Source organism: Kogia breviceps, chromosome 4 (assembly GCF_026419965.1).
Source record: "Kogia breviceps isolate mKogBre1 chromosome 4, mKogBre1 haplotype 1, whole genome shotgun sequence".
Taxonomy (NCBI): Eukaryota; Metazoa; Chordata; class Mammalia; order Artiodactyla; family Physeteridae; genus Kogia; species Kogia breviceps.
Genome location: NC_081313.1, coordinates 47,253,097 through 47,268,426, shown reverse-complemented (window position 1 = coordinate 47,268,426; position 15,330 = coordinate 47,253,097). Strand labels below are relative to the sequence as shown.

The window sequence follows — 15,330 nt, the reverse complement described above, 5'->3', positions numbered from 1 at the left end:
TTATGAAGTAGTAGAGCTAGTATCAACCCAAATCTGTTTGATTTCAGAGCTCTTACTCTTAACCATCATGCTGTAGGGCAAGGAGGGGTTAATGGAATAAGGGAGTGAACTGATTTGTAAGTTCAACTAGGAATGATGAAAACCCCAAATAACAGTTACTTAAACAAGATAGAAATTCTTTCTCATGTAAAGTTCCAGAGATGTGCAGTCAGAGCTGAGTTGGTTACACTATAGTATCAAAGACCCAGGAACATTCTATCTGGTGACTCTGCTATATGTGGCTTCTACTCCACAGTTATCTCATGATCCAAAGTGGGTGTTGGAACTCCAGCCATTATATACACATTTCAGCCAGCATGAAAGAGGAAGAGGATAAGAGAAGAACTTGATCTCTCCATTTAAGGACAGATAGCAAAAGTGGTAACTCATTGGCCAGAATTTAGTCATATGGGTCACATGTAGCAGAAAGTAATCTGAGAAGTGTAGTTTTTATTTTAGGTGACTCTACGTCAAGCTAAAACCAGAGATTCTATAACTATGGAAGAAGAAGGTGAATGGGTGAGGGATGTAGGCTGTGGTCAGAAATTCAAAGTGTGGAGCTAGCACTGGATGGCTGGAAGTGAGAGACTGACATAGAATCTGTATGCTGGTTATTGGAATTGAACAGATGAGGAAGTGTTAGGCATGGGCTGGATGGGTTGTCCTTGTGAATGTTGCAAGAGCCTCACGATGATGAAGAATCTTGGGAGACTTCCCTGGTGGTCCAGTGGTGAAGAATCCACCTTCCAAGGCAGGGGACGCAGGTGTGATCCCTCATTAGGGAACTAAGATCCCACATGCCATGGGGCAATTAAGCCCGCGCCACAACTACTGAGCTTGTGCGCCTCAATGAGAGAGCCCGAGTGCTGCAAACTACAGAGCCCACGTGCTCTGGACCCCGCACACCGCAACTAGAGAGAAGGCCGTGTGCCACAACAAAGAGCCCGTGCCACAATGAAAGATCCCGCGTGCCTCAAGGAAGACCCTGCGTGCCATGACTAAGACCTGATGCAGCCAAAAAAATTAAAGAAAAATAAATAAATTTTAAAAAGAAAAGATGATGAAGAATCTTGGAATAAAGGTTAGCCAGGTGACAAAGTGCTCTGAATAGGGAGGGGTATATGGCCAAGAAGACAATAGATGACAGTAATGAGAAAAGCAAAGTGATAAAAGCCTCAAAATCTGGGATGTGCAGGAATTAGGTTCTTTTTAAAAATAAACTTCACAATAGTTTTAGATTTAAAGAAAAATTACAAAGTTAGTACAGAGAATCCCATAAATGCTTACCCAGTTTTCCCTATTATTAACATCCTATAGGGACTTCCCTGGTGGTCCAGTGGTTAAGATTTCACCTTCCAATGCAGGGGGTGCGGATTTGATCCCTGGTCAGGGAGCTAAGATCCCACATACCTCGCGGCCAAAAAACCAAAACATAAAACGAAGCAATATTGTAACAAATTCAATAAAGACTTTAAAAATGGTCCACATCAAAAAAAAATCTTATATAAGTACGGTACATTTGTTACAGTTAATGAGCCAATACTGATACATTACTATTAACTAAAGTCCATACTTTATTTAGACAGATTTCTTTAGTTTTTAACCTAATGCTCTTTTCTGTTCCAGGATCCCATCCAAGATACCACTGCATTCAGTTGTCATGTCTCCTTAGGCTCCTCTTAGCTGTCATAGTTTCTCAGGCTTTCCTTGTTCTTGATGACATTGACAGTTTTGAGGAGTACTGGTCAAGTATTTTGTAGAATGTGCCTCTTTTGGAATTTGTCTAATGTTTTTCTCATGATTACATGTGTTGTTAGGTCTTAGGAGGAAGACAATAGAGGTAAAGTGTCATTCTTATATCATATCAAGGGTACATACTATCACCATGACTTTTCACTGTTGATGTTAACCCTGATCACCTGGTTGAGGTAATGTTACTCTGTTTTTCTCCTTTTATACTTTATTCTTTGGAAGGGAGTAACTATGTACAGTCATACTTAAGGATACGCCCTTGAGGGCAAAGTATCTGCATAAATTGTTTGGAATTCTCCTGCTTGAGTCAGTTACCTATTCTGTCCCACTTATTCATTCTCTTATTTATTTACAGTAGTATGGACTCATGAATATCTACTTTATACTCTGGGTTATAATCTAATACTACCTCATTTATTTTGTTGCTCAAATTCTTCCAGCTTTCACCACTGGGAGCTCTTCCAGGTGGCTCCTGTATCACTTTGACATATCTCTACTTCCTTACTTTCTGGCACTACAAGATGCTCCAGACTTATCTTGCATATTTCCTGCCCCAGTCCTGGAATCAGCCAATTCTCCAAGGGGCCCTGGTTCCTTTGACTGGAGAATGGTATTAGAAACCAAGAGCTGGCACCAGGTGTGCTCACTGCTACTGGGATGTCATTGCTTCTAGACCCTATCAGCTGACAGAGCAAGGAAGTATATGTGTGTATACTAACCAGTGCATATGCATATATCTATAAATGTTTCTATATGTAACCATCTTTATCTATATTAAGATAAGCATAAGTTCATATTAATATCTTCAATTCTAATCCATTACTAAATGGATGACTCTAGCCTTTGCTCCTTGTTTATCTGTAACTGCTTCTGAGATACCTTGCCCCAACATCTGCCATGTGTTTACTTAATAGTTCATTTCTAGTATACATGGATAGTGGTTTCAGAACTTTTAACCCATACCCCACTTGATCAACTAAAGTTCCTTTTGCCTTTCATTTACAGACTCCACTCATTTCCACAATTACTTAAGTCAGCACCTTCCCCCCTCATCCTCTTCAATGAGGTTGTTTCATATATTTGTAATCGATTATTTTGTCACATTCTACCTTCTATCCTGGGAACCTCTCACCTTCTGAACAATTAAAATTTTTTTGCCTCCTTTAAGGTTGACTCTTTGTGCTTTAAAGCTCTTTGAGTTTTGATATATATGTGTTGCCATATATCTACCATCACAGTATCATGCAGGATATTTTCACTGTCCTAAAAAATCCTCTGTGTTTCACCAGTTCAACCCTTCCCCACCCTGAACCCCTGACATCCACTAATCTATTTACCATCTCTATAGTTTTTCCTTTTCCATAATGTCATATGAATGGAATCATGCAGTATGTAACCTTTTTGGATTAGACAGCTTCACTTAGAAATATTCATTTAAGATACCTCCATGTCTTTGTGTAGTTTGATAACTCATTCCTTTCTGTTTCTCAGTAATAATCCATTGTCTGGATGTACCACAGTTCTTTATGCATTCACCTATGGAAGGACATCTTGGTTGCTTCCAAAGTGGGAGGATTATGAGTAAAGCTGCTATAGACATTCACATGCTGGTTTTTGTGAGGACATAGGCTTTCAAATCGAATGGATAAATGCCTAGGAGCACAATTGTATGGTAAGACCATGTGTAGCTTTGTAAAAGAACTGCCAAAATGTCTTCCAAAGTGGCTGTACCATTTTACATTCCCACCAGCAATGAATGAGAGTTCCTGTTGCTCCACATTCTCATCAGAATTTGATATTTTCAGATTTTTGGATTTTAGACATTCTAGTAGGTATATACTGTTATCTCAGTATTGTTTTAGTTTACACTTTCCTCATGACAGATGATATTTAGTATAATCAAGTTCTTTCTATTCCTCACATGGGATGCCTTTTATTTTCTGATCTTTGCAAATTCCACACATTATCCAGCCTTTGTTCAAGTGCTTTCTCCTCCGTGATGTCTTTACAAACCTTATGAGCCCTTAACATCACCTTCCTTTTTTGACTTTCTATTGCACTATAGCGGAGTTACATCATACTCATATTTAACTTGCTCAAATTCAGTTACAGATCCACAATCTTTGTCTGTGATTATGAAACCCAAAGTTTTAAGTTTGCAACACATGTATTTGGTGGCCAAACCTGACTTGGGCAAGGAGAGACCATCTTTTTATTCATCCACACGGAGTGAATATTCACATATTTTACTGCAGAAATATGGATGTGTTTGATTATGTAGTGCTGCCCAAAGCTCTACTGTGATGTTAAATAATATACTGTACATGTACCACATATTCTTCTCAAAAACATCCTAGGTTACATTTAGTAATCCTCAAGGGAGTAATGGTATTTTAAATTTATAGGGACGGGGAGGAAATGGATCTGAAGAGGCTGAGAGATATCTTAGGCTTCTGAGAGCAGAGGGGACCTTCACCTTCCTTTGATAGTATCTCTGGGGAGAAATGGCTGCAGGGGGCATCTGGTCAGACAGGTCCAGAAAGAGCCTAGTAAAGATTTCTGGGCCTTGAGGCTGTAGAAAGGGGATGTTGAATCCATGGGGAGAGGGCAGGAAGGTCAGTGGGCATCACGAGGGCCATGTCTAAGGTCAGATGACAGAAGTCATGCTTCCTCACCCCACCTTCCCATACCTTCAGAAAACTGTGGAAAGAACTAAGGGTAAATTTTTATCTGTTAAATAGCATCAAGTAAATAAGGATAAAGGTCGGGGTTAGAAATTAAGTTGGACTTATAAAAAACAGAAGCAGTTCTATTTCTTGGAGTCATGAGTTTTGGGGCTAAGAATCATACCTGACATATAGAGGTAAAATTACGTCTAGTCCTCACAGAGAGGTTGATCCATGTCATTGGAATAAACTGCTCAGGGTCTCACATCTTGGATGTCTTTGAATCAGCCTTCCAACTTGACTACTGATTCACAGATCAATGCAGTTTCTGATTTTCATTAATAGATAGCCCTGTGGTGTCATGTGATCTGATTGCTTACATTACGGTACTTTTCCATATATTTTCCTCACCCGTGTACTGTATAACTCTCCAGCTTTCTTCTTTGTACCATTTTGCAAAGTGAATCAAGATAAATGTTTTCTGCAATTGCCCTACCCATTGTAAGAGTAATCACAGTTGTCAAGAGAGAAGCTTTAAGATTGCGATTTTTAACAATATTAATCAATTTCATACCTACAGGCAAAGTAGCCTAGTACAGCAATTCCTCATTTAAAGTACATTTCGTTTGCCGTTATTTCTTTCACTAGAGAGCACTTTTGCATAAAAGTGCCATATATTTTGTCCTAGTTGAATCAGAGTTACTTCAAAGGAGTAGTACCTAATTTTGTGTCCCTGGCTATAGGAGGGAAGGGAGCACCTGTTTCTGCTGGTTGGTGGTGATGGTGCTGGTGGTGTGATGTGTGATTTTTTTTCATATCTAGTGGCCTCCTTCGGCACTTCAATGACTGTTCCAATTTCTTTCTTCTGGACTACTGCTGACTTCTGTGGACTAATTATGCAGATTCTTCTTGATCTTCCCTCCTAGGGTCAAACACATGAATCCCCAAACTGAATATCACAATTACTTATAGAATATCTTATCTGTGATTCACAATCACTTTGTCATTTTTGTACAGGAGTCTTTCTTGTCATTTCTTAATAGGCTCTAACACTTAAGAAATGTGTGAGACCTGTACTACAATGAGTTTATCTTTGCCTAATTCATTGTTGTATGCGTGCATATTTTTCTTTTCTTTTTTCCAGCTTTACTGAGGTATTATTGACAAATAGGAATTGTATATATCTAAGGTATGCAACTTGATGTTTTAAATACATTGTGAAATGATCACCACAATCAATCTAATTAACAAATTCATCACTTCACATAGTTACCATTTCCTTCCTTCCTTTCTTCTTTCTTTCCTTTCTTCTTGCTATCTTGCTTTTTTTGTGGTAAGAACACTTAAGATCTACTCTTTTAGCAAATATCAAGTATATAATACAGTATTGTTAACTACAGTTACCACACAGTACATTAGATATCCAGAACTTATTCATCTTGCATAACTGAAACTTTGTGCCCTTTGACCAAATATCTCCCCATTTTCCACTCCCACCCAGTCCTAGGAAACCACCATTCTACTCTCTGCTTCTATGAGTTTGACTACTTTAGATACCTCATATCGGTGAATCATGCAGTATTTGTCTTTCTGAGTTTGGCTTATTTCACTTAGTGTAATGTCTTCCAGGCTCATTCACGTTGTCACTAATTTTTTCAAATGTGTCCTTGTAGGGGATATGTTTTTATGGCTGTACATAACCAGCTGGCAAACATATGTATGACCCAATTTTTAATAATTGAAGATAATCTGGGATAATATGGAAAAAGACATGGGCTGTACTGATAAATAACTTTTTACTCTGATACATGAGGTAAGAAAATGGGGCAGAGTATTACCATGGCTTATAAATAGCCAGATGGTGGGATTCTTCAATACTGTAAGAGCTACATTTCAAATCTTTACCCCTAATCATTTGGTAATTGAATAACATATTGATCCTTCAGTTTCTCCTTTCCTTGTTTTACAAATGGAAACGGTTGTTAGAATAAGGCAGAAATGTGTGGTTTATGGGTTTAGAGGCAGTGGAGGAAAGACGGGCCAGTGCATCTGTCTAATTAGGGAAGCCTTCAAGAAGAAGAGTATCAAGACAAGCCCATAATGATTTGGTTGTTAAGACATCACATTTTTTTTTTTTTTACAGCGTTTACAATGTGAAACTTTCAATGCTTAGTTGATGGTACCTTGAATGTACTGTGGAAAGTAAACAAGTTTATGCTAGTTTAAGTACAGAATTGGGAAGAAGAAACGACTTCATTATTTTCATTGTTTTTTTTCCCTTCTAATTCTTCTTTTCAGATATATTATTTTTCCAAGTCTAATTTAAAAGATAGTATAAGCTAAAAGTAGAAAGTGTGGAAAATACAAAAAGTACAATTGGAAAATGAAAAATCTACTTATATCCCCTCCACCCAAAGAAGTCCACTGTTAACATTTTGTTATAAATTTCAGGTAACTATCGGCAAATAGTGCTACTTAACAAAACAACCTCAAAATCTCAGTGGTTTACAACAATAATTATTTATTTTTCCACTCATGGGTCTGTGGGTTGGTTGGGTTGATTTGGCTGAACTCAGGTTTGGCTCTAAGCAACAGGTCTGGGGTAAGTCCATGTCATGTGAGTTATTTTGGGCCCCAGCTTAAGAAACAGTACTACAATTTTCCAGTGAAATGGTATGAAGCGGGTATAAGCTGGGCTGGGAAAGAGTGGGTGGGGCTATAGATGAAACAGCATTGGCCATAAGTTGCTAATTATTGAAATTGTGGGTTTGCTATACTATTCTCTCCACTCATTCATATGTTTAAAATTTTACATAATAAAGAGTTAAATTTGTATCCAAATACTGCTTTTACTATTAGAAAATTTTTTTGATAACAATCCTTTAATATTTGTATATATATTATTATTATTATTTTATTTGTTAGCAAATACTGTGGATTCAGTGTCTAACCTGGGTTCGTGTAATGGTCATGAGCTCGTCTTAAGATCCTTCCAAAGGTCCATCAATTTTTATTGAAGCTCCTGACTTGTTATATTTGTTTGATTCACTGTGTGTTCAATAATAGATGCAGACAAAACTGGAAACTCTTTTAATAACGGGTATACCAGGATCACCACCGCCTCCTCTGCCACTGCCCCCCACCCCACCCTAGCCAGAAATAATCACATCCAAAGTACTTCTACAGTTTGTTTGTTCATAGACCATCTGTCATCCTATGTATTTACTACAGATTCCCAGGTTTTATCAGCACTATAACCAGCCATTCCATTCTTCTGTTAAACCCCAAGAGGACTCCAAGGGACTGAGCACAAAGGCTCTCTACCCCGACCCCAGCCAGCTCTGTCCACCACTGCATTTAAGAAAGTAAGTCCTCAGGGCTTCCCTGGTGGCACAGTGGTTGAGAGTCCGCCTGCTGATGCAGGAGACATGGGTTCATGCCCCGGTCCAGGAGGATCCCACGTGCCGCGGAGTGTCTGGGCCCGTGAGCCTTGGCCGCTGAGCCTGTGTGTCTGGAGCCTGTGCTCCACAATGGGAGAAAGGCCACAACAGTGAGAGGCCCGCGTACCGCAAAAAAAAAAAAAAAAAAAAAAAGAAAAAAAAAGAAAGTCCTCAGTGAGGGGCTAGCTCATGATAGTCTTATCTAGACTGAGGTCTAGGAAGCTCACAGCCCCTAGGACAAAATCTTTTTCCCACGTGGGGAGTCTTACAGAACATCCTCTTTGTCATCAAATATGATTGCAAAATCCCTACAGACATAGGGAATTTCCACTGATGGGAGACTCAGCCATAAGATCTATCTCCACAGCCCTACCAGGATTTTCACCCATAAGAATAATCTATCTGTGGAATGAGGACAGCATTCCTAGAAAGTGACTGCTAGCTGAATAGTCCAAGTTCTTTGAATTTTAAGTACCTGTAACACTACTAATCCTTCTACTAGACACAGGTGAATTAATAGTCTTAACCAGTAGTTGAAATTACTTTCTTTGTAGTGCTAGTAATTTAACTATTTGGTTTGGTTATCTACTGTTGCATAACAAATGATCCCAAAGACAGTGAAAGATAAACTACTGCAGGTTCTGTGGATCAGGAATTTAGACAGGACATAACATATATTGCTCATCTCTCTTCCATGACTGAGGCCTCTTGTTCTGAAGATTCAAAAGGCTGGGAATGCCTTGAAAGGCTGAGGGCTGAAATCATCTGGAGGCTTCTTTATTCACATGTGAGGCACCTCAGCTGAGATGACTCCAAGGCTGGCTCAGCTGGGCTATCAACTGGTGCCAACACTTGGCCTCTCCCAAGCTTGGCTTTTCACAGCATGGCGGCTGGGTTTCTAGAGTGAGGACCCAGTAAAGAAACTTCTGTAGAGTGAGTGGTCCAAGAAAACTGGGGGGAAATCTGCATAGCCTTTCAGGACCCAACTCCAGAAATCACATGGCATCATTTCTGCCATACTCTATCAGCTGAAACAGTCATAAGCCCACTGGATTCATTTGGGAGACAGAGCGGCCGCCTCTTGACGTGAGGTGTTTCCAAGCATTTTGGGGCATGTTTTAAAACCACCACATAGCTTCAGATTCCAGTGGCAGCTGCTGTGCCTTCAGAGTTTCCCAGGTGAGCTGCTTCGCTATCAGCATGATAACTGCATGAGTGCAGGGTAAACTACTGTCTGGCATTGCAGTCTGGACAAAGTGCTTTAATATTCTTGCTTTTCCAAAATTCTTTCCCAGCATTCTTATCTCTAAAACAAAATGTGTAGTTTGACCACCTCATTTATGTTTTAAGAGCTTTTTAAGGGCTCAATTCTCTTCTGTATTTTCTGTGGAGCATTCCAAATATATCATTTGTTTTGGTGTTAGGGAAGGAAATGTTTCCTCTGGCTGTCTAGCCTCCATTTTTTTGTATTCAGTGGATAAACCGGTTGGGGTTATAGTCTGTGCAGGTCAGAGGAGAGTGTTTTTGACACCCCTCCAGCTGTAGTAGCTGCAGGAGGCCCTTTCAACAGTGTCCTTACCAGGTGGAAGTAGCCAGTGAACTAGGCAGGCTCCTATTCTTGTCTCCCCAATACCAGATACCAACCCTTTTACATAATATTGGCTACTTCTGTTTCATCTCTGGCAACCTTCCTGTGCCTGTCCTTTGCTCACTCTTCTATTAATTAATCTCTTTGCATTTCTTTAGACAAAGGCTTTTTATGTTTACATAGCAACCCTATGCTTTCTCATTTATCCAAGTTTTTTTTTTTTTTTTTTTTGGCGGTACGCGGGTCTCTCCCTGTTGTGGCCTCTCCCGTTGCAGAGCACAGGTTCTGGACACGCAGGCTCATGGGCCCAGCCATTCCGCGGCATGTGGGATCTTCCCGGACCAGGGCACAATCCCGTGTCCCCTGCATCGGCAGGCGGACTCTCAACCACTGTGCCACCAGGGAAGCCCTGCTTCCTCATTTTAAAATGGAACATTTAAAAAGTTTTGTTTTTACTTTTTTCTTTCATTTATATTTTTCTGTATCTCTAATTTCCACAATAAACATGTATACTTTAAAAATAAATGCACACTCATTAGGATGGCCACTATGTAAAAAAAAACCCAAACAGGAACCAATCAAGATTGGTAAATTGGAGAAATTGAAATCCTTTTGCACTTGCAATGGAGAAAAGTTTGGTTTAATAGTTCCTCAAAAAATTAAAAATAGAATTACCATGTAATCCAGCGGTTCCACCTTTGGGTATATATACAAAAGAACTGAAAGCAGGGACTCAAAGAGGTATTTGTACACCCATGTTCAGAGCATTCTTTACATTAACCAAAAGGTGGGAGCCACTTAAGTGTCCATCGATGGATAAATGGGTGCAGAGTTTCAGTTTCACAAGATGAAAATAGTTCTGGAGATTGGTTCCACGACAATGTGAATGTACTTAACACTACTTGAACTGTACACTTGAAAATGGTTAAGATGGTACCTTTTATGTTACTCCTTTCTCTTTGCATTTACTATGTCAATCAGATTTGGTGTCAGTTCTGCTAGCATTGTAAAAGGAGGTGGATAACTTTAAAAAAAAAGTTTTTTTAGAGCACTCCCACATGCCTCACAGATTGTATGTAGCGTTAAGGAATAATTCAGATTATTCTCTGGACTCCCTTCCTCCCAGTTATCACTGCTAAAATTTTCCACCTCTCCAGGGCTGAGACAGACCAGGTTTTCAGCGGTGCCACATCTTAGGAGATCAAAAGGGCAGATCCTTCGGAGTAAGGGAAGGGTGAGGGGTCATCCCTGTGCTCAGACCCTCCCCTCCCTTAACTTCTCATCTATCCCTTCCTCCTCCCTGCAGAAGATCCAAACAAAATTCCAGCTCTTATCCATCTCTTTTTCTTCCTCCAGAGACCTCCACCCTGCCTTTGAAGGCTTTTGGAGCATGTTTGTTTCCTAAACTCTCACCATTATCAACTCCAGTCTCACTTCTGTGCCCTCGGGGTCCTATGGAGTGAGCATCTGCCCAGCCTGCCAGCTACCCCATAGTTCCTTACCCTAGCTTATGACAATAAAGACCTCAGCATTTTTCTGGTTTCTCAGATATTCCAATTTCCTCTCTTTACCTCAGAACCTGCTAGACTCACTACTCCCATACCCTCTGCCACCAGCACTACTACCCCCAACACACACACACACACACACACACACACACACACACAAGCCTTTTCCCCTTGAACTGAGTAACTCCTATCCACTTTTCAGATCCTAGATCTCAGTTCCTATTTATTGATTTATTTATTGGCCATGCCACGCAGCATGCGGGATCTTAGTTCCCCGACCAGGGATCAAACCTGTGTCCTCTGCAGTGGAAGTGCAAAGTCTTAAACACTGGACCGCCAGGAAAGTCCCTCTAAGTTCCTATTTTAAGGGAACCCTTCCCAACCCAGAATATGCCAGACTCCTTGATGTATGCCTAGAACTCAGTGTGCCTATTTTTAGAGACTTACAGTGTTTGTAGTTAAATATTTATATGATCATTTGATTCATATTTGCCTTCTCCACTAGACTGTAAGCACAGGAAGGCCATCACTGTGTGTGTCTTGCTTCAAATTTTATCCCGGGTGCTTAGCACAGCGTAAGCATTCAAAAAATATTTGTTGAATCAATACAGAACTGTAAAGATAAGTTGTGAGCCTGTTCTATATTACATTGGGTCAGGTATTGAAGGGTAAAGGGTTTCATACATAACACCTTATTTTTCACCTGCCCGAGTTTGGAACAAACTTGGAGATAGATGTAGGAGTCAGGCAGATAAAGATAAAAACAAAAAACAAAACAAAACTTTGTATCAAAGAGAAATGGCATAATAAATACCATTTCTAGTTAAAAGGAATGGGAACTTCTTGGAGAAATGGCTACTTCCAGGTCTGGAGAAGGAAATATATTATATGAGTTTAAAATATCTTGTAGCAGAAATAAAGACACTATTTAAAAACGAATGGGGATATATGGAAAAAACACAAGAGCTGGTTTCAAAAAGACAAATGACAGAAATGGATCATAATTTGATAAATAAACAAGGAATCCCTGAGTCCATAATCATACTCAAAAAAGCAGGGAGTGAGGGGCAGGGAGGAAAGCTCTTTTTTATAAAAGAACTCCAGGTAAAAATGTAGAAGGAGGCCCGCCTCCCGCAGTGGAAGATGCGGCCGAGGCGGCGGTAGAGGCGCGCTGCCACGGGCCGGCGGCGCGACGAGCTGGGCAGCCGCCCCCGGCTCGGGGCTGTGAGGGGCTCGGGGCCGGGTGTGGGCGGCTGCAGCGCGGCGGGCGGCCCACGCTTCTCCTCGGCGGCGGCGGCGGCGGCCATGCGCAGGACGGCGCGGCCGGGGCCGCCTCCCGTGGACGCGCGGCCCGAGGGCCCCTCCGCCGCCGCCCCTGCCCCGAGGCCGACCGCGCTGCCTTCCGCGTCCGCGGGGCCCAGCGTGAGCCTCTACCTGAGCGAGAACGAGGTGCGCCGGCTCATCGGTCTTGATGCAGAACTTTATTATGTGAGAAATGATCTTATTAGTCACTACGCCCTATCCTTTAACCTGTTAGTACCCAGCGAGACAAATTTCCTGCACTTCACTTGGCATGCAAAGTCCAAGGTTGAATATAAGCTGGGATTCCAAGGAGACAATTTCGTGGCTATGGACATGCCCCAGGTCAACATTTCTGCTCAGGGGGAAGTTCCACGCACTTTATCAGTGTTTCGGGTCGAGCTTTCCTGTACTGGCAAAGTAGATTCTGAGGTTACGATACTAATGCAGCTCAACTTGACAGTAAATTCTTCAAAAAACTTTACAGTGTTAAATTTTAAACGAAGGAAAATGTGTTACAAAAAACTTGAAGAAGTAAAAACGTCATCCTTGGACAAAAACACTAGCAGAACTATTTATGATCCTGTACATGCAGCTCCAGCCACTTGTACGCGTGTGTTTTATATCAGCGTAGGGGTTCGCTGTGCAGTAATATTTCTTGTAGCAATAGTATTAGCTGTTTTGCACCTTCATAGTATGAAAAGGATTGAACTGGATGACAGCATGAGTGCCAGCAGTAGTCCCCAAGGGCTGTCTCAGCCATCTACCCAGACGACTCAGTATCTGAGAGCTGACACATCCAACAATGCAACTCCTGTCACCAGCTCCTCAGATTATCCTACCTTGCGGATAGAGAAGAATGACCTGAGAAGTGTTATTCTTTTGGAGGCCAAAGCTAAGGTGAAGGATATTGCAATATCCAGGGAGAGGGTAACTCTAAAAGATGTACTCCAAGAAGGTACTTTGGGGCGTGTTTTCCATGGGATTTTAGTAGATGAAAAAGATCCAAATAGGAAAAACAAGCATTTGTAAAAACAGTTAAAGATCAAGCTTCTGAAATTCAGGTGACAGTGATGCTCACTGAAAGTTGTGAGCTACGAGGTCTTCATCACAGAAATCTTCCTATTACCCATGTCTGTATAGAAGAAGGAGAAAAGCCCATGGTGATATCGCCTTACATGAATTGGGGGAATCTTAAATTGTTTTTACGGCAGTGCAAATTTTAGAGGCCAATAATCCACAGGCAATTTCTCAACAAGACCTGGTCCACGTGGCTATTCAGATTGCCTGTGCAATGAGCTATCTGGCCAGAAGGGAAGTCATCCACAGAGACCTGGCTGCTAGGAACTGTGTCACTGAGGACACACTTCAAGTTAAGATCACAGACAATGCCCTCTCCAGAGACTTGTTCCCTATGGACTATCATTGTCTGGGGGACAACGAAAACAGGCCAGTTCGGTGGATGGCTCTTGAAAGTCTGGTTAATAATGAGTTCTCCAGTGCTAGTGATGTGTGGGCCTTTGGAGTGACGCTGTGGGAGCTCACGACTGTGGGCCAAACGCCCTACGTGGACATCGACCCGTTTGAGATGGCCGCGTACCTGAAAGACGGTTACCGAATAGCCCAGCCGATCAACTGTCCTGATGAACTATTTGCTGTGATGGCTTGTTGCTGGGCCTTAGATCCGGAGGAGAGTCCCAAGTTCCAGCAGCTGGTCCAGTGTCTCACAGAGTTCCATGCAGCCCTGGGGGCCTACGTCTGACTCCTCTCACAGTCCCCCAGAGTCAGGAGGAAGGAGCCTGTCAGGGCTCACTTGCAACCAGTCACGGATGCTGCATACGCCATGCAACACCGCAGAAGTACATTTGTCTTCTAGAACACCGTGCCTTAGGAATGCTTTAGGATAGGAACTATCTAAGGCATTCTTTTTTTTTTTTTTTTTTTTTGGTGGTATGTGGGCCTCTCACTGTTGTGGCCTCTCCCGTTGTGGAGCACAGGCTCCGGATGCACTGGCTCAGCGGCCATGGCTCACGGGCCCAGCCGCTCCGCGGCATGTGGGATCTTCCCGGACCGGGGCACAAACCCGTGTCCCCTGCATTGGCAGGTGGATTCTCAACCACTGCGCCACCAGGGAAGCCCTAAGGCATTCTTAATGATGTCAAATATTTTCTAGATATCACTTTCATAAGGTTGAACTGAAAATGTTTCTGTAAATTTTTTGGCCAAAATTTTTTTTAAACATAGTTAACTTTGGACTAGGGGTACATTCTTACAAAATAAATAAACGGTTTTTTAAAAATAAAAATGTAGAAGGAATGATAGAATTAGAAAATCACTATTTGCAAACACCACTATTGCAAATCACTATTTGCAATCAGTGATAACTGATTATCCATGGATGCTAAAACCATGTGTATAAGTTTGTTGGGGAACAGGATATTTGTATGGGCTCACAGTATCACCCAACAATTTACTTATTAAGTATAAAGGGAAAAGATACCTTTAAAATGAAGAGATCTGGTGGGTACCACCTTAACCAAAGTGATTAAATCCAGCATCGGAGATACTGGAACAAACTGACATTGTGTTCTTACTGATGTGATGCAATTGGAAGCATACGACATCACAAACCTGATATTCGTGCTAAATATTTAACATGAATTAATCATAAGGAAGCATCATTATGGTGTATTTTATGACACAGATAGTCTGGCCTTTTCAAACTTGTCAGTGTCTTCTGAAAAGGAGGGAGATTATTCTATAGATTATGCATAGTAAAGAGACAAGACCATTAAATGCAGTGTACGGTCTTTAAAACAGGTATAAAGGAACTTTTGAGGTAAACTAGGGTAATATAAATATGGAATGTATAATAGATAATAATGTATCAATGTTAAACTTCCTGAGGGTAAAAATTGTATCATGATTAAGTAGAAAAATGCCTTTGTTCTTAAGAGATACCTATTGAACTACATAGATTCAGCCAAAAAAGAAAAAAGGGGAAAAAAAAGAGAGAAAGATGACAAATGGAACACAGT

The 15,330-nt window shown here is 41.2% G+C and overlaps 1 pseudogene; it reads left to right on the top strand.

Moving 5' to 3' along the window:
• The first annotated feature begins 12,298 nt into the window (after window positions 1–12,298).
• On the top strand, window positions 12,299–14,099 carry LOC131755671 (tyrosine-protein kinase RYK pseudogene; annotated as a pseudogene).
• The last annotated feature ends 1,231 nt before the right edge of the window (window positions 14,100–15,330 follow it).